Raw genomic sequence first — 17910 nt, 5'->3', positions numbered from 1 at the left:
ACCTTCCTTCCTTGCTTCCTCCTTGCGCGACACCTGCATATTTGATATGCAATGTAAACAGCGAACCAGGGCTCCAGAATAAATACCCCTGCATACTCCTGGATTATTAACCAACAAACCGCGTGAGAGATCAAGAATTTTCCCACCTCTCTCGCGTGGGTCCAAAAGTGCGAATTAGCCATTCAAGTATCCAAGATCGGACAAAAATTCAGGCCCTTCGACTCCGTAACTCGATTAAACCACTCACGCATGTACTTTCTCTACGCCCTGCGAGATCGAGCGTTGAAAAATATTGAAAAGTTTTTTTTTAAGGGTTACGGGTAGATGGTGGGGGGGGAGGAAGAGAGGTTGAGGGGAGGGTGCGGGTTGGGCAAATCTTTCTTTCGTCAAGACGGTGCCGCCGTTTTCGCTTCGTTGTGCGACAAATATAGAATTTGCATATAAATAGGGTATTTCCATCTGTGCAACTCGGGCCCACCGCGGATCGGCGGGGTAAAGGGGGGGGTTTCACGTATATCCAGTGATACAGAAATGAAGCGGACCGATCGCTTCGTCGTGCCCTTCCCTACCCTTCCCGCCCCTACGCTCGCTTTGCGGCACCGGAAATGCTAACCTCCTGGAGATATTATTAATAACTCAAAATGAGATCGAACCGCGAAGGAGAGACAGAGAAAGAGAGATGGAGAGAGAGAGAGAGAGAGAGAGTGAAATCAATCTACCATCTGTTTGTCGGTACGAGCCTGAGTGAGGCGAGTTCAGGCACCGGTTTCGATGCATGGGGTGGGCGAAAGAGTGGCACATTTAAATTCAATTCCCCGACGCTGGCTTTTGAGCGAGCTGCGGGCCGATGGTACAGAGTTTATCGCGTTTGGGACCAATTTGACGGATTCGATGTGCGGGGGTGCGACACCGGCTTCTTTCCCCCTCTGTTTTCCTTACATATTTTCACCCCCTGGCTACTTCTACCCTTCTCCTATCCGATAAGAGATCGGTAAACCTGTCACCTTCACCCCCTCCTCCACCCCCACTCCCATTGCAAACCCGATTTTTCCCTCGTGTAAGGTTTCATACCTGCTTATGCTTGAAATTTTTTTTTACCTTTATTTTTCTCCTTTTTTTTTTTTACATTCCGTCGTTCAGCATCGGCGGAGCGAAAATTGACGCGGGAATTGGGACCCCGTATTATTTTTGTATTTGCGAAACAGTAGCACCGAGGAGAAAATCCATTAGCGTAATTAGTTCGGGCGTCAGAGCTCGCGATGACTACTCGCGGAGACCCGGGGTGGCGTTTAACCCCGATTTAAGCCTCTTACATGCCCCTATCTTTTATATACATATATATATATATATATGTAGGTATACGTGTGTATATATACTTGTGAAACTCTTAAGCAGGGCAAAAAGAAGCTTTCTTCGTCCCTGCACTCCCGGGGCGCCGGCCCGCTGATAATTGAATCAAACGATTTATTTACCCGATTAAAAAAAAAAAAAGAAAAAAAAAGAAAATAATGCCAGAACCGGATGGGCGAACGAGGCGATGGGTATCCGGTAACAAAGACTGTCTGCTTCTTTTGTCGGAGGGAGAGAAGATCCGGGGTGAAACGCGAGTTGAAGATTGAGGGAGGAAAGCGAAATCGAGGCTCAAAGGAAACTGTGAAGGAGTTTATTGTATGGTTTTTTGGAAATAAATAAAAATAAATAAAACGAGGAACGATTCAAGCTCGGAAATTTCCCGATGAGACAAAGTTCGAGGTGGATAGACGATAACACGGGTAAAATATTTAAGGAAACACACGGCGCTGCCTCCGGGCCTTAAAACTCCTCATCCACACCCCATCCCACCCCTATGGCGGCTACTTTGCGATACTCGTCTTTGTTGAATCCCCAGGCGCAGATTAAGTCCGCTCCCCTTAAATATTCATCCCCTCGGAAAACCTGATAAAAATGAAGAAAATACTCTCTTGCCTGCTTACTATTCCTCTCTCTTTCGCTCCCATTTTCACCGTATTCCATCCTCGAACACCCGAGAACTAAGACAACGCCGATTGCAGGCCGTGCGGTGAGAAAACGCTACCGCGAAAATTGTTTCTATTTTTTATCTCCTCGTCAGTAGCGATCTCCTGATCGATTCAAATTTCATCGCTACATCTTATTCAATCAATCCGCTACTCTTGCCCTGATATGTTTCCATACGTTTTCACCTACTGTGATCCTCGCAAATCGAACGATAAATAGCAAGGCAGGTGAGTTCCGATTACGAGAACTTCACTGGAAAAAAAGAAAAGAAGAAATCTTCAAGCAGTTTCTAATTTGAAATTATTGTCATTTTTTCTTCCCGAGCTATAAATCTGTGTCAATTACACTTGGTAAATGTATCCGTATCTACGTGGGTAGGTACAGTATATTATAACGCAGTGCCTATTCGACGAGATTTTCTTTCCCCGTTACGGCTGAGGGTGACTCCATTGAAGTCGAGCAGCCCGTCAACCCCCTTCAGCGAGCCACTCCGCGGGTTGAATGCGCATTTTTACTAAATTAAAAAGTATCGTGTGACTGCGCCACAGGCCGGGGAGTGTGCCCGCTCTAAAGCGGTCTTAACCTCCATCCCGCCACCCACCCCCGGCCTACTCCCAGCCCTTAACCCGCTCCAGCAGGGTCGGCCTCTCGACTCCTTGAGCCCCCTCCGCGAAATTGCTACCCTTGTTTGCGCTCAATGCTCAGCTATTTTTTCTCCCCGCGCTCATCCGACCCTCTTCATCTTCCACGCGCTCGCGAATCTCGGATAATAATTCATTCCGATAGGTTGTACTCTTCGATAGTTGGGCCCGGCGTTGCCTAGATTGGGGTTTTTTTTTTTGTATTTTTAATAACGGGGAGAAAATCGCAACACGAATCGCCGCGGGTGACCCAATTTTAGCGCGGACGTGCGAAGGAATCCGTCGAGCAACTCTCTTCTCTTCTCTTCTCTCTCTGTCTCTCTCTCTTTTTACTCTCCGTGCTTTACTAATGCAATCTAAATTTTTCATCCCCTCAGCGGTGACTGAGGCGGAAGAAGTGCCTCCCCGACTCCTGCCTCCCTCCCTCCCTCCCGCCCTCCTTCCTTCCTTCCGACAGGGGGGTCGTCCTGCGGGAGAGGACGAGGACCGCCAGCCGCAACCCTCATTTCAAGCTTTTGTTTGAAATCACAAAGTAAAGCCCGATAATGGCTGTGTAATCAGATTTATCAGCTCGGTATACAGCCCGGAATGATTGTAAGATGTGTGCGCGGTCATAATTACCTCGAGAGCACCTCTTCCGCCTAAGATTTCTTTGTCTGAACGGAGGGGTGGGAAGAGGTGGAGAGGGTTTGACGACAAAATTCCATTCGCGCGATTTCCGAATGAAAAAATAAAAAGAGGGAAGGGAGATACCATCTACGAGATTTCGGCAAACGGCACGGCTAATTCGAACGATCCTCAGAAGAGCTGGATCGGTGTAGCGGCATAGTTCTCGATGGAAGATAATTCCAAGTAACCGCGACAAATTCCAATATCTAGGGAAATATGTACTGCCTACGCGTCACAACCATCAACCACAGCGTTCCTCGTGGCCAAAGGCTCCCTTTCCCTCCCCCTCTTCATTGCCAGTTTCTACCCCTACACTTCTGTACGTATAGCTTTCGCTCACGACGTTGTATGCCCATTAGTGATTGCAAATTACCGCGAAATTGAATATCGAATCTAACCGCATTCACATTTTTTCTGTGTTTTTTTTTTAGGAACCAGTGGGACCGCAGTACACTGCAAACGCGAGACGGAAGCGTATTAGAGCTATACTGGTGCATGATCAGGGTTTCTAGGCACGCCGGCGAGTGCTAACAGCATCATGGCCGCCCGGAATCCCCGGCCGGCAATCACCCCAGGGGCTAATGCCACCAGGAACAAACAAAATATAAAGTACTAAGTAGCCCCGACCAACTAACCGGGACCTTAGACGGTCCGTCTTCGGCATACCAAGAGGACCGTCTTCCACCCCACGGGCGTTTTTAATTCGCTACTCGGACCAGCCAATCTAACCGTGGTGTCCAAGAACAGAAATTCTCAGCTACCTGGATGAAAGACTGTAGGTATCTTCACAAGAGTTTGCAGAATGGTGTCTGAACGAATACATTCGAAATTTTACCCCAAGAAAAAATGACTGACAATTTTCCCTTTTCATCATTGTAGTTGAGGAGTCAACAGAGATCGTCAACGATCGAATGAAGTAAACGAAGAAACCGGCGAACCGTTTGGACAGGAAGTGTGGATCATTGGGAATGTAGACCAAGCGGTGAGTAGCCCAAATACCTATCCAAATTTTACTCTGAGATAAAATGTCTGACAATTTTTCCTTTGCATCATTGTAGTTGAAGAGTAAACAGAGAGCGTCAACGATAGAACGAAGTAAACGAAGAAGCCGGTGAACCGTTTGGACAGGAAGTGTGGATCATTGGGATTGTAGACCAAGCGGTGAGTAGTTCCTTCGTCGTCAGTATCCGGGTTTTGATTTTTTTCCTTCACTTAAAGCGAAAGAGTCGCCGCACCCTTCGCAACCCATTTGCCATTCCAATCCCAATTCATTCGGTCTACGTCATAGTTAGCATTGTGCCTGGGCCCCGGCGCCGCAGTGTGCCCAGCGTAAAGCGATTCCCCGGCGAAATTTAATTAAAACAATCAAATTATGGAAGGAGAGGAGAATCCGCCCGCTGCTGGTGCTACTGCTGCTGCTGCTGCTGCTGCTGCTGCTGATGCTGATGCTGAGCCGCCAAGAACGAGAGAAAGACTCTGGCAGCACCGCCGGCACCGTTCTTATACCAACCTCCCGTACTCCCCCGACTTCTTGGATAAGATTTTCTTCGCTTGTGTTTATTCTTCGTTCGCTCGGTCGCCGACACGGTTGCCCGGGAGCAACTTGGTAATTCCAGTTTCTTCCTGCCTCCTGCCGTATGCATCAGCGAAACCGCACGAAATCGGTTCACACTCTGAGGTTTGTTGGAAGTAAAAAGAAATTACGAAGTTGGTTGGTTGATTTCTCGGACTTCTGACCAGTCGACGTGCGATGAAATAATTTTACGTTATTGAAAATCGTGTGTCTGCTGGTTTTTTTTTTATATGCGTAACGTTCGTGAAATCGTATCACAGTATACTTGTGTTAAATGAAATGATCGCGGCTGGATCTAGACGCTGAGTTGTTTCCTCTAAAAAAAAAAGAAAATTTCAAAATGATTTAAAAACAAGCGAGAGTGGCGCGAAGAGATTATTTTGAAAAGTTTTCCAAGTTGCGTGTAAAGCGTATACGCGTAAAGCTCGTAAATCGAAGGGACTGCCTCCAGCAGGGCGAGGGTGGGATTGGGGGGTTTGGGGCAAGATCGGGCACTAGTACATCGGCCGTCGGGGGTGGATGGGGGCTGGAGGCGAAGGGGGGCGAACAAACGAATGAAATACCGGCTGCTTCACCGTCGGTTAAAGAGGAGGAAAAAAAAGCGAGTAAAAAACAGATGAGCTTTAAATATTAAATATGCCTGCCATAAGCCCGGCGCTCCGGCGGCTCACCCGGTGGCCCGATGCTGGCCCATATTTAGTAGGTACGAGTACAGCAGTGAGCCCGGAGGAGGATGAGGAGGAGAGGGAAAAGAAAGGAAGAAAGGGAATGGAAAAAAAAGGAGGGAAGGACGGATGGAAGCACGGGGCGAAGGCAAAGAGGCCTGGCAGCGTTATTGGAAAACGATGATTTACGATAATGGGTTTTTTCCCTTGGAGAGGCACCCGCTCACTTCGCGAGAGCAGCGAGCTAGCGGGCGAACGCTACCGTAGTTCGAAGGTGGGGTGTTAATAACGTTAATTAATATTTCGCGAGAGGTTTCGCGGGCCTCCGGACCTCGAAGGGGTAGCTATCGCGCCGAACCCAACCAACGAACCAACGAACGCAACGGTGAGGGTAAAAGTGCGGTGCGGCAACCTGCCAGCTGGCAGGAGATTCAGACGCCGATGAGGAGAGCGCCCGATATGCAGTTTGCACCACCGTACCTCCTCCGCCTATCCAACATTTCGCACCGGGCCATCCAGCAGCTATAACGCTAACTGCTTAACAGCCCGCCGCGGAATGGCCGTATGCATATTGCCCGACTGTATTCCCCGAAGTGTAAATGGCAGGACTATAATCTGCGGATGTGACGGAATAGGTATGATAACCCCGCAAAGACGAAGAATCTCGAACCAAAAGAAGTCTTCCGGTTTCTCAGATCGTGAGGAATTGGGTATACACGATCATTTGATTCCTCGAGTCCTCGTGTCACCGACGTTGAATATTTACCGCAGGACACAGGTCTGCCAGCTCGGATTATAGCCAGATGATGTACGGAGTGAATTCTTAAGGACTGCATGGGTCGCCCTGGCAAACAGCTGCGCATTAAATTCAAGAGGACGACGAAGCATGCGGTCTTTAGGAATTCACTCCAACGTTGTAAATCAGACAAAACTGGGGTATCGCGATGGTGATCCAAAGAAATTAGGAACGAATACAAGTGTTCCGGTTTGATCAAATCGTGTTGCGGAAAAGAAGCACCGTCATCCGGTTTCTCGCCGTTCCTCCACCTGCGACGTCGAATATTTTCCGCGCGATAAAAAGTATAGAATCGACGTTAATCCGGAGTCGAGGGTTGGGGCGAAGCCGCGAACGGTGATCCTCGGAGCATGACCTAGGCTGAGGTCCGCGTCGCGTCGAGTCTTGGAGATAAAAATCTCCCCCTACGTATATCGGGGCGGTGGTGGTGGTGGTATAAGGAGGTGCGGAGAGGCGAGGCGACGTAGACGGAGCTGGCGAGGCGTCCCGGGGATTACATTGTCGTAAAATCTGTAGGAATTTACATGAGGAGTGCTCGCAATAAAATATTGATGCGAGGGATTTGAATGCGAAGAAGCAGGAGGAGAAGCCCCCGGACCGCTAGGACGACTCGACGCCGGACTTTCCTTCCCTTAGACGTCTGGCTGACCTCCGCGAGCTCCACACAATGGCTCAGCGCACATCCGATCGGTCCAAGACATCGCCTCGAGGCGCCGATTTATGCGAAATCGCGGATTTTACTTTCCACATACATATCTCTGTAGCAAGGTTGTTATAAATACGAGCCGGACAGAGATCACTGGGAGTCCAAACCTGGAACGAATTATTCGTAGGGTGAACAGATTTCCCGCAATTTTCTTCTCGAATTCTTTGCGCTTTTTCGAGATCACCCCTTGCGGGGTGGATTCGGGGGCGAATGATAATCCGCTGGTATTGAGCCGGGTTAACCAACGCCCCGGTCCTCCTCGGCTTCGGCGACAATGGGGAGTACAGTCGGTTGACAAAGAGACGCGGATCGGGAAATTCATCCGCTGACGTTGTCGACGTAGAGCGGGTGCCTATCGGAGCAACGACGTCGGCGAAGCGCGTGGCGCGTTGCTTACACTCGTGTTTTTGATATCATTTCATTCCGGGGCGTTCACTCGCTCATTCGCCTTTCGAGACTCTCTCGCCGAGGGGGTGTTTCGGTTTGTTGTCTGCCGTCTAAGGACGTGCCGCCGGTGGAGGCTCGACGCAATTGCCAGGCACCCGGAGTGGCGGCTGGGTAACTAAGAGATGGTGAGAGGGTGCGTCGAGAGGAGGCATAAAACGGGTGCCACCACCCACCGCTACGTACGAATAACGGAAATTAAGTGTCAACCGAAAGAGAGGAGAGGAAAGGATCCGCGAGTTGAGTCGAGTCGGGAGGACTCGGCAGATGCGTACCTATATATGTATATATATACTTAAGCATTCGTCGTTCGACTGGATTAACGCATAAATATATGCACGGAAGGCTGATTTCTAACCCCTATCAATTTGCCTCTCGATCGTGAATCAGTTGTGTTTAGAAATCAACGAATCAGGAGGTAATCTGCACACCCATTTATTTTTGCGATGCGTGTTCCAATTTTTTGACTATTTTTTCCAGGTTCGGTGAATCAAAATCTATAAGAAACGGTGTGAGAAAAAAAAAAAAAAAACTTGCAGTTTTTTGATTACAGATCTGTGTTATCAAGGGTTAAATTATTCGAAACGAAAAGTTATTCATCGACTGTCTTATTATTTGAGAGTAAAATTGATTCGTTCAATTGAAATGTTTCCCACAAAATACCGTATAGTTTTATACCTTCGACTGAATTCACAAACGGATAAACTAGTTTCAAGTGGACCAGAAGGAAACCACGAATTGACAAATAAAACCGCGAATCGTCAATGAGAATGCGCGTATATGTGTGTGTGTGTGTGTGGTTTTTTTTCGAATCTAGCAACCCCATCACGCGATTAGATTGCATCAGGAAGGAAAATCGCTGAGTTGGATGAAACCGAATGGTTATTATACCTTCGGAGCATCGCGATGTCAATCCAGTCACAGCGCCGCTGCCTTGCTACACGGACGATTGCGCTGAGATTATGCCAGGCTCCTCATTTCGTCCTACCGACTATCCTGCAGCTATACAGGATGTCCGCATGGTTGGTACGGTCGAAAGAGCGTGCGTACTCTTGTCTGTATCCTTCGAATCAGGGCGAGTAATTTGCCGTCAACCGATCTCGACGAAACGCCGTAAAGCGATCGCTCGTCACAGGATTCGTGTTTAACGAGATGTCCCTTTTCTCAGGACTCGTTTGTCAATTGGCCGATACGATGTCCCGCGTATAGAGATAAAACGGGATTCTAAGTTTTTCGGATCTCTGGCTAATCGCGACGAAACTTAGGGGACACCCTGTATAGGTGGATCGGAAAAGGGGCGGGAGGATCGAGGAGCGAGTTCTATCTATATAAAGTCCGTATCGTAAAGTATTCTATTTGGCCACGTAATCCGCGGTTCACGTGAGACACGCCAAGCGAAATGCGATCCCGCAAATCGGGAAGAGCCGGTCGAACCCATAAATATGATTGGGATGCCGTTGTCCTCTGCCTTCCGCCCCGCTCTCCTTCGAAATCCTTCCTCCAGGATCAGGGTCGAGTCGACGTTCGAGCAACTGGCGCAGGGAATCATTCGGGCCTGGCATAATTGTTTTTTTAAAAGTGCTCGAAGCCCCCGGTTGCAACTTCTCGGGGTTTTCCTTTGAAAAATAGCCGCGAAGCGTCGCGACGACGACGAAGGTCCTTTTGGCGTTGCAGGGGCGTCGCGTCGGGACGCGCGGTTATACGCGCAGTTATGCAAGATTAGCAATTCATGACTACGCGCTTGTTATTGTCGTGGAGGGGCTCTACATTTAGCGCAGTGGCAACACAATGGCAATCGTGATAATTAAGAAAGATCGTAACTGTAGCGGCATATTTGGCCCTCCACTTTCCCGGCTCTCTTCTCTCGCTTCGTACCTACGTCCGGATATCAACTGCTCTCTCGCCTAATCTTGAGCCCCGGGCTTGTTTAAAAACGACCGTGAATATAAAGAGTTGCATTATTAAAGAAGTTCGCGCGACTCTAACCAAAAGTTTATTCTTCTCCTCCCCGGCGATTTTCTTTTATTTTTACTTTTTCACACCACGGGAATACGGAAGGCGAAAAAATAACGCGTAGGGGATGAAAAAACACAGAGAAATCAGTTCCGGAAACGGATCGTCAACAGATTTCTCTGATCACGTGTAACTCGACTTTGATTCAACTTCCCAGTTTTCTTTTCAAATTTTCGTTCGTAAGACGAAACTATAGTCAATGAAGATGGCTTTACACCCCTTCGTGACAGTCGGTAAAATTTCACATTTCTATTCCTCTCAGGATCCGCATCTCTTTGCAACGTCACCAGGGTGTCAGTTCACGGTTCAACGTCTCTCAGGGGTTCATGAATCAGTGTAAGTCAAGGGCTGCGGCATTGTTCGGTTTGTCTAACCAATTTGCTTGAAAATGCGCGGCAAATCATCGCGATCTCTCAGTAGCAGGACCATCTGTTGTAAGAAGGAACGACGGCGCAGGCGAAGCAATAGGAATACAAAAAAGGAGAACAAGAAGTAACGGCGAATAATTAGCATAACGACACTAATTAAAATACAAATGAAGAGTCCTAAAGACGCTCTGTGACTCGGTGACGCATTATCACCGACATCTCTTCTCCTCCTCTTTCACTTTCATCGTTTTTTTTTTTCGTTCTCACCCTCCACGGATCTTAATATCCGAGACTTTATTCGGCTGCAACGCTCGCGTTTCACTGACACTCGAAAAAACAAAAAAACAAAACTGGTTGTGCATTTAACTGCCTCAGTTGCACCGCCTACAACGAATATTTTCCAGCGAACGTTACGCAGCCTGAGTTTATCCGGCTTGGATTTAATATAAGACGTTCAATCTATAAGCGGAGAATTTTGTGAAATGGCGAAAGATACGGAAGTTTGACAGGTTTTTATAATTTGTAAAAATGCAAATTTATTTCTAGACATAGTCTATGAGAGATATTTTGTACAATTTGGTATACAATGTGCGAGTTGATATTTATACCTCTACTATGATGTATTGTATGCTCGAGTTTGGTACAGAGATTTGTACCAGCAAAAGCACTTAACGCGGTGTGAGAGAGTCTTAAAAACTTGGCGGCTTCGGGCTCGAATGCGATTATGGATTATTCTTTTTTTTTATGTTCTTTTTTTTCTATTCCCTTCTCTCTCGTCTCTCTCTCTCTCTCTTCTCTTTTAATAAGGCGCTACGTTAAACAGCTTTGATCAATTCAGCCCCGCTAATTCCCACCCGCAGAGCTCAGAAGTCCCGCTCTTATTCGCCCTTCTCAGTATCCTCTCTCGATCTCCTCGTCCTCTCGGCAGGTCGCACGTAGCGTGATTTTCCGAAGTCTGCAGGGGAGGGACCGAAAAACCTTCTCTAATTAAGCCTCTGTCGCAAAACGCCGTTTGTCCTTTTTTTTCTTTTTTTGTTTTCTACACCACCGTCACCCGAGAGACCGCAATTTTTACCGTCTCACCCAGTCGGTCCGAAACGAACGCGGTCGAAAAGTTAAAAAGAGAAACAAATCCGCTGAAAGACAAGCGAAGAAAGAGGAAAGAGAAACAAGTAGTAAATTGTTAAGTTGTTACGGAACCAGGCTGAAAAAATCTAGGATAGTCGAAGAAGAGATTTTAATTAAACGCCGCAGGTACTTCGGAATCGAACATTCTACACGTCTGCGTGAACTCGGCACATATACCTTTTGTTCGCAGAAGCAATCCTTTCGGGTGACGCGGGCTGGCTGCGTTACGGGTCCGCGTTTGATCCTGGGAATGGAATTAAGTGGTGCGCTTAGTGATAAGATTCCCGCTCCTTGCAGGCAGGGAGATAGAAGGGAGCCATTTTAGCGGTCGTCAAAAGCCGCGGTTCCATTCGTACAATCAAAGGAATATGTTCCCCGTTAGATTAAACTCCTTGAAATCGTTGGGCGTTAAGCGGGTCGAGCTGATTTATAATCGCGCGACGGATCGGCTGACTCTGTCACCGTATAACAACCGGTCCACCCCTCGGGGCAGGCGTGATTTGCAAAATTAAAAAAAAAAAAAAAAATAAAAGGAATAAAAAAATAAAAAATTTTCGCAAACTAGCGGCGAAAGAGGCAAAGCGAGTGGATCTTTTGTTGCGATTTTAACCCGTCTCGTCCCCCGATCGAGCGGACGGGAATATATTCATGAGATTTATGTCAATGGTGACTTTTCATGCAAAACCCTTCCTCGGGCACGGAATACCGCGTAAGGATAGCGTCTAACCAGGAAGGAGACAAGGCCGATCCATAGTAGCCGAGTTAGTGAAATGTCTTTGCGGTGATTGAGCAAATATTTGATGAAGCGAACGAGCCCCGTTCCCGTCTCGGGGTGGGGATCCCTTCCCGATTTACCACCGCCCCGAAATCCCATTCCGCAGTCTTATATACGCACGGAAGTCCCGCGTGCGTCTGGAGGGAGAGGGGGGGGGGAAGTTTGAGACGTGGAAAAAGCTAAAGAGAGCGCTGAAACCGATGACGAGGAAAGCAGAATAAAAAAAGAAAAGAAAAACAACCATAGTGAAAAGGAGGGGAAGGGTGAATTAAAGAAAAAGGAAGGCGACCCCCCAACGCGCAACTATAATTGACCTCCCGCGAAGAAACGGCCCTGTTTACGACGTGCTTAAAACGTAACCGCGGCGTCACTTTGCGGAGCAACCCTTTTTACGAAAGAGTCAAGAAGAAAGGACTGCCAGCCTCTCCTGCAGGATGAATGCCTCTCGGTGGGTGGGATGCTGGGGAGTCGAGCTGCTGAGGGGGTTGTTTCAAAGCAATTATACAATTAGTTAAAATATCTGACGGCGTAACGGGCTATAAAACAAACGTGATTATGGGCCCAGCGTCGCCGCGTCCTGCGGCAAAAGGGGTGAAAAAAAAAGCAAAGTTGAATCTCGCCAACGAGTCGCGATTCGCGTTTTTTTATCCATATTTTACCGACGGTCAAAGTAACTACTTACTTCCTCTGCTGCTCGCCGATTAGCGGAGCTAACTGGAAACACGGTGTTTTCGTAGTAAAATGGCTCGAATTACGAGTGAAGAAGAAGATTCGAGTTCATCGTCAGCCCGATATGGGTGTTTGTACGAAGAAAAGTAGAGACTGGTATCGCGGTGATAAAATTCAACCCAGTTTCCGTCTGTTCGAAAGGAAATAAGCAAGACGACGAAGAGGTTAGAAGATTTTTATTCCACTCTCGGCACTTTATTACGCAGGTTTGAAAAAGTCGCGTGTGCTGGGTACGGCGGCGAGAGCGTTACCGTATAATATTCGTCGTTCAAATCGTTGCATTATGCATAACGAGAGACGCATCATTGTATTTCCATTTCTCAGCTAAAGAGGCTCAAGGTGGTGCTTTGTGTATCGGGGGTGGGATGTGTACGGATGCGTAGTCCTCGCCCCTTGGCCTGCAGGGGGTCGCTGTCGCCGAGGACGACATGTGTGCCAAAGTGAAAATGTATGGCCTCGCACGGGACGTGAGTCGACTGTGTCGAGGGTGCAGGTGAGAGGGGGAAGATTTTCATAACTCGATAGGAGGCCGCGGAAAGGAGCGAGGCGGTGGGCGGATCTCCTAATCTCTTCTCGATGCTCGCGCTTTGTCGAAATATAATAAAAGAGGCTTTCACGGGCACAAAGCTGGGAGTTTACGACTACGGTGTGACGACGATGTCTGTACACGTTTATACTTGCCCGCGATGTCGACGATTATTTTCGAGGTGATTTACGAGACGGTTATAGTCGCGATCTTTGCCCGTGTGCCTCCGTTAGAAACCGCGCCTGCAGCCTAGCCTGGCCGTGATGCGTAGCCTCGGAGGTAAAATAATATAAATTAATACAAGTCGGATATAATTCCCAGAAGGTGCGCTATCCCATATATCAAATTCTCTAAGGAACCTAAGGGCGGCGCATATACCGCGTACGGGCCTTAGGAAACCAGAGGTGTATTTGCTCGCGCCGGTTGCCGGGGCCGCCTGCATAAATAAAGCTGGGAAATTTGCAATTATGAATCACGAAGCTAGAAATACACGCGGCTGCTTTTCTCTTCCTACGCCGCCGCCAGTTTTCCCTCGGTTCCTACCTACCCGCCACCTCCCTTTAAGCGTATGCGAGACTCAGGCTAGCTGCTCTCTGGGTGTGTAGTCGGGAGTGCAGGGGAACTCGGAGTTTCGGGGGTGTCACGGAAAAGTTGAAGGAAGCACAGCTGACGAGTATGCAAATGTGGATTCTCTTCTCTTTCCGCGCTCCGTTTCACCGAGCGAACTGATACACTCCTGCAGGCCACCATCTCCCTTACCCCTATGCGTGCATCCACGGAGTGTGTGAAACTTACTCGAGGACGTCGTACGTCGGAAAAATCCTTCGGAAATCTCGTTTAAAAAAACTTCTCCATCTCCTTTGCGAATACCGGTCTGAAAGTATGACTTCAATTGTTACCCGAGATAGGATTAACGTTTGGAGAACGAAGTGCTTCGCTGAAGAACTTCCGCTTTACGGTAATGAATGAATAGGATAAACCGATTATCGTTCCAAAACCAGGCCTAAGTCTTTCGTAAACCTTTATTGTTTCGTACCGTGTCTGTAGCGCTGTTTCACTGAATTCTGTCTTGTACCTTCTGTTCTGCAGAAAACAAACGACGAGAAAAAAACTCTACCAAGACGTTCCAACACATAAGGGTAGCCATCCTACCGCTTCGACCAAATTTTCGTCAAGGTAAAAACAGTACTTGTCGTATTTTGTATATTTCCTTGAAGCTTGATGATAAGCAATTTCAGCAAAATAAAAAACAAAATAGTTTGAGTTACCAGATCAGTCTGTTGTTTTTGTATTAAGCTTTGAAAAATGCTGAATTCTCTGTAAGTTCTGTAAAAACGTGAAGGTGGACGCTGGAATCGCACACACGTAGGGTGAATCTGATTTTAAATTCGAGAAAAGACTCGGTAAGAAGGAGTTCGTAGTCGCTAGCGAATCGTTCTCGAGCCTCTTCGCCCCGATATTGAAGACAGGGTGACTCGACGTGTTCATTTCCATGCGGGATCACACCATTTAGCGGAAACATTTCTTTCCATTCGCTAAAAGCCGAAACGTCAGAGTCTCACCGGCACTAACTTACAATTTGAATAAAAGCAAACACACATAGGTGTGCTTCTGACGTCTAACGGGGAGGCCAACTTTCAATATATTCCAAGCTGAGTGCAGAATCCTCGAACCCTTCGTCGACTCCGCTCACTCGTCCCTCATCCCCCATCGTCCTTTGGCGTAAATGTGGATGAGCGAAAAGCGAGGAATACCGTCGAAGATTAGAGAGCGGTGAATATTAGTTTCTTCGCTTGACCTCTCCACTAACCCGAGGGAAACGAGCCAGTCTCGGGTTGGCAGGGCTGACGAGATAGGGAGGATCATCCACACGTGCAAAGTGCTCCGGAGGAATGGCAGACTTATATTACGCTCGGTCTATATGCGAACCGTGTTTGCCTAATTCCCGTCTATGGATGCTTAGATAATTTTGATATCGGGCGGCTGCATTTAGCGGTTTCCTGCGCTCGAGTCTACCTTCTCTTCGTTATGGAAATTCAGAAGCATCGCCGCGGAACGTGCACCGTGAAAATCCGATGCTTCGTTTACCGGAATATCAAAAGAGCGGAATTTTATTCCTTCCGATCGCGCTTCGTCGAACTGCTTAGCTTGTGAGGCAATCGCACTCTACTACATCTCTAAAATAGCAAGAAAGAGCAAAAGGTGAGTGAGCGATTACTCACTTGTTGATCGATAGTGTGCGCACATGCAGTGGTCACTGGACGACACTCACCTGGAACAGAAGATCGTACAAAAATGATCAACGGGCAAAGAGGTATCCACTTAGGTATGCGGGGAATAAGGAATGATTTCAGCTTGTACCAGACGGCGAGCCTGCAGCAACGTTCATCAAGGCAAATTAACCCGCTTCCACGCACTTACTCCGTTCGTACGGAGTCTCGCGTGTGGAAACCGTTATAGCACCGAGCATAATTTAACGCGATACGTTGGGGTTATGCTAACTTGCTTAACGCAACCTCAAATAGACTGGTTACATTACCACGAAATTAGAATGCCACGCGACACTTAATCGCGACTGGCATCCTCGCTTCCGACACTTGTTACTGGATTGAAAAATCATCAGCTGCTTGTTAAAATCCATTATGAAAAAAATAAAAAAAAAAAACAAGAAATAACTCCAGACCTGATCCTCCCAAGCATCCAGTTCACCCATTCAAAGTTTGATAATGCGATTGGGTAATTGTCACTACGTGTCCTGCGTGACCACGGATTAACTGCGACTATTACGACAGGCGTTAACGTTATTACGCGCGATTGTCTGCCGGTGATTGTGCTGCAGTGTGAACGTACAGTGCGACCGTATACATAATATTGACCCATATTCTCGCTATTTGGGTTAGCGTATTACGCTCTCATGACCAGCGGTAAACGGATAATGGTCGAGTTGTCGCGCCGACCTGAGACGAGGGTTGAGCTCCAGTTGCCGGATAGTTTTTTAAACTGTTTTTAAGGCGGAAGCGAGAAGGTGTTCCGGCTCCTTGTTCTTCTCAGTTCCGGAAATGACGAGCCCATCGTCGTAGAATGGGAACCAAGCAAACGCGGAACGTCTCCCGTCCGTCTTTCCTTGTAATCTACTATCTTCTCCCGGTATCCTAACCTCCAGCTCCTAGGACTTTCGGAATGGAGGTGCGGAACACCACGGGGTACTCCGGGGTGCGCTGGGGCCTATAATCATGCGTCTTGATTAGTGCCCCGTGCTCAGCGCTCAGTGATCATCCTCTAATGCTTCTCTAGCTAGCTCTAGTCCTCACCACCTTCGCGACCAAAACTTACTAATATTATCCCGGACAGGGTGTACCCGGTGACCTGATTGAAAATCCTCGTACTCCGTCACCCGACACCTCCGTCTTCTGAAATTCGAGTCTTTACGTTCTTTTACTAGTGTAAATGGAAAACGAAACTGTAACTTGAGAATACCTATAACGAGCAATTGTGGCTAGCTCGTGTGACGATGATGAACGATGCTGTTTCGTCCATAGAACTTGGACTGGACTGTGTTCTGAAATTTGGCAATTGCTAATCTTGGAAAGGATACACGACTACGTAGCGATGTACGCACCCGGTAGACGAGACAGGTTCGTATCGTGCCGGGCGGAGACTCGAGCCTAAGGAAACCATAGCGGATTTGGGAGTGTTCTCCTCGAGTCTCGAGATAACGGCTGCAGGTACTAAGACGGTAGAAAATGAGCCATCGCGCGTTGAGCGTGACCGGGAAACGTGTTCGGTGGTTATTATCGACGTATTTCCTGGCGTCCGGTGATCACGCGTGGTGTCGACACCTTCGGAGAGAACGGCCTAGATGGAGAGGCCGAGATACGGGTAATCTTTCCATCAAATTCACACCGTCGAATCGGCGCCAGGCAGGCCCGACTGGCTGTGGGCGTCTCACGCGGTTCAGGAGCATCCGGGGTGGCGGTTAGATAACCGCCGCGGAATGGGATGAATAATGAAGTAAGTCGCGCTCGTCCGGAAGGGCGACCGGGGCCGAACCCGGGACCCCGCAGGCCGCACTAGATCCGCCGAATCCCGGACCCCCAGGACCTCTGGACCCCGCAGACCCCGAGATTAGCCCTGAGTTATGGCGCTAAGATCACATCTAATTGTATCACTACCCCCTTAGTATCTAGACGCCGCGTAACCTGCTTACATTCCCAGCCCAGGCCGCCAGGGAGCTTCCGAACCATTGACCGGGGAGAAACAGCGATTTGCTTAATCTTATACCTGCGTCCACCCGCGCTTCCGTCTTACGGGGTTGGAAGGCACCAGCGGATGCACCTGCGGCCGCCACTGAATTGCTTGTGATCTTTACCCGCGGTTGGGTCATTCGAAAGAAGTAAATTTTAAGAAGGCGGAGGACGAGGGCATGAAGAGGGAAAGTTAAACCTCTGACTGCGCCGTTATATTGACTCGGTTCATTTATGTACTCGCGTTTTATGACGCCACTAAAGCCCCGGGGGCTCTCAGACCTTGCTGAAGCTTAAAAATAAAGCCCCTTATTCTCATTCGCGGAAGTTCTCTTCTTCAGACGCGGCGATTCCGCGGCCGCGATCAACCCCGCAGGGCGACAAAACACCCCCCCTCTCTCCCGCCGGTATACCTAACGGAATTTACGTTGCTTCTGCCATACGTTCGGCTTCCGCAGCTAGTGGTAGTCGTAAAATCACTCGCGCGGTTCCCGCCGGCACGTTGCGGACTAGCTACTCGATTGTGCTGGGGGTAGGGTTACCGTTTCCGTGGATCTGTGCACCGCTATCTGCGCCTCAACGAGGATAGAATCGCGGACTCGCATGGGTGGCGGATA

At 48.4% G+C, this 17910-nt stretch overlaps 1 protein-coding gene and 1 long non-coding RNA gene across 2 annotated transcripts in view; one reads left to right on the top strand and one right to left on the bottom strand.

The window, feature by feature from the left end:
- The window catches only part of LOC124183082 (AT-rich interactive domain-containing protein 1A-like), a 268981-nt gene that overhangs the window by 88945 nt on the left and 162126 nt on the right, over nt 1-17910 (bottom strand). The window lies entirely within an intron of this gene.
- Nucleotides 1-17910, top strand: part of LOC124183092 — a 118514-nt gene that overhangs the window by 98504 nt on the left and 2100 nt on the right. The window contains exons 3-5 of the long non-coding RNA XR_006870923.1: nt 3758-4101; nt 4206-4308; nt 4385-4487. This is a non-coding gene — a long non-coding RNA (uncharacterized LOC124183092). The remainder of the gene's footprint in view (nt 1-3757; nt 4102-4205; nt 4309-4384; nt 4488-17910) is intronic.

The sequence above is a fragment of the Neodiprion fabricii genome, chromosome 5 (genome assembly GCF_021155785.1).
Source record: "Neodiprion fabricii isolate iyNeoFabr1 chromosome 5, iyNeoFabr1.1, whole genome shotgun sequence".
Lineage (NCBI taxonomy): Eukaryota > Metazoa > Arthropoda > Insecta > Hymenoptera > Diprionidae > Neodiprion > Neodiprion fabricii.
The sequence above is the reverse complement of the archived record's forward strand: the minus strand, read 5'-3'. Positions and strand labels throughout refer to the sequence as shown.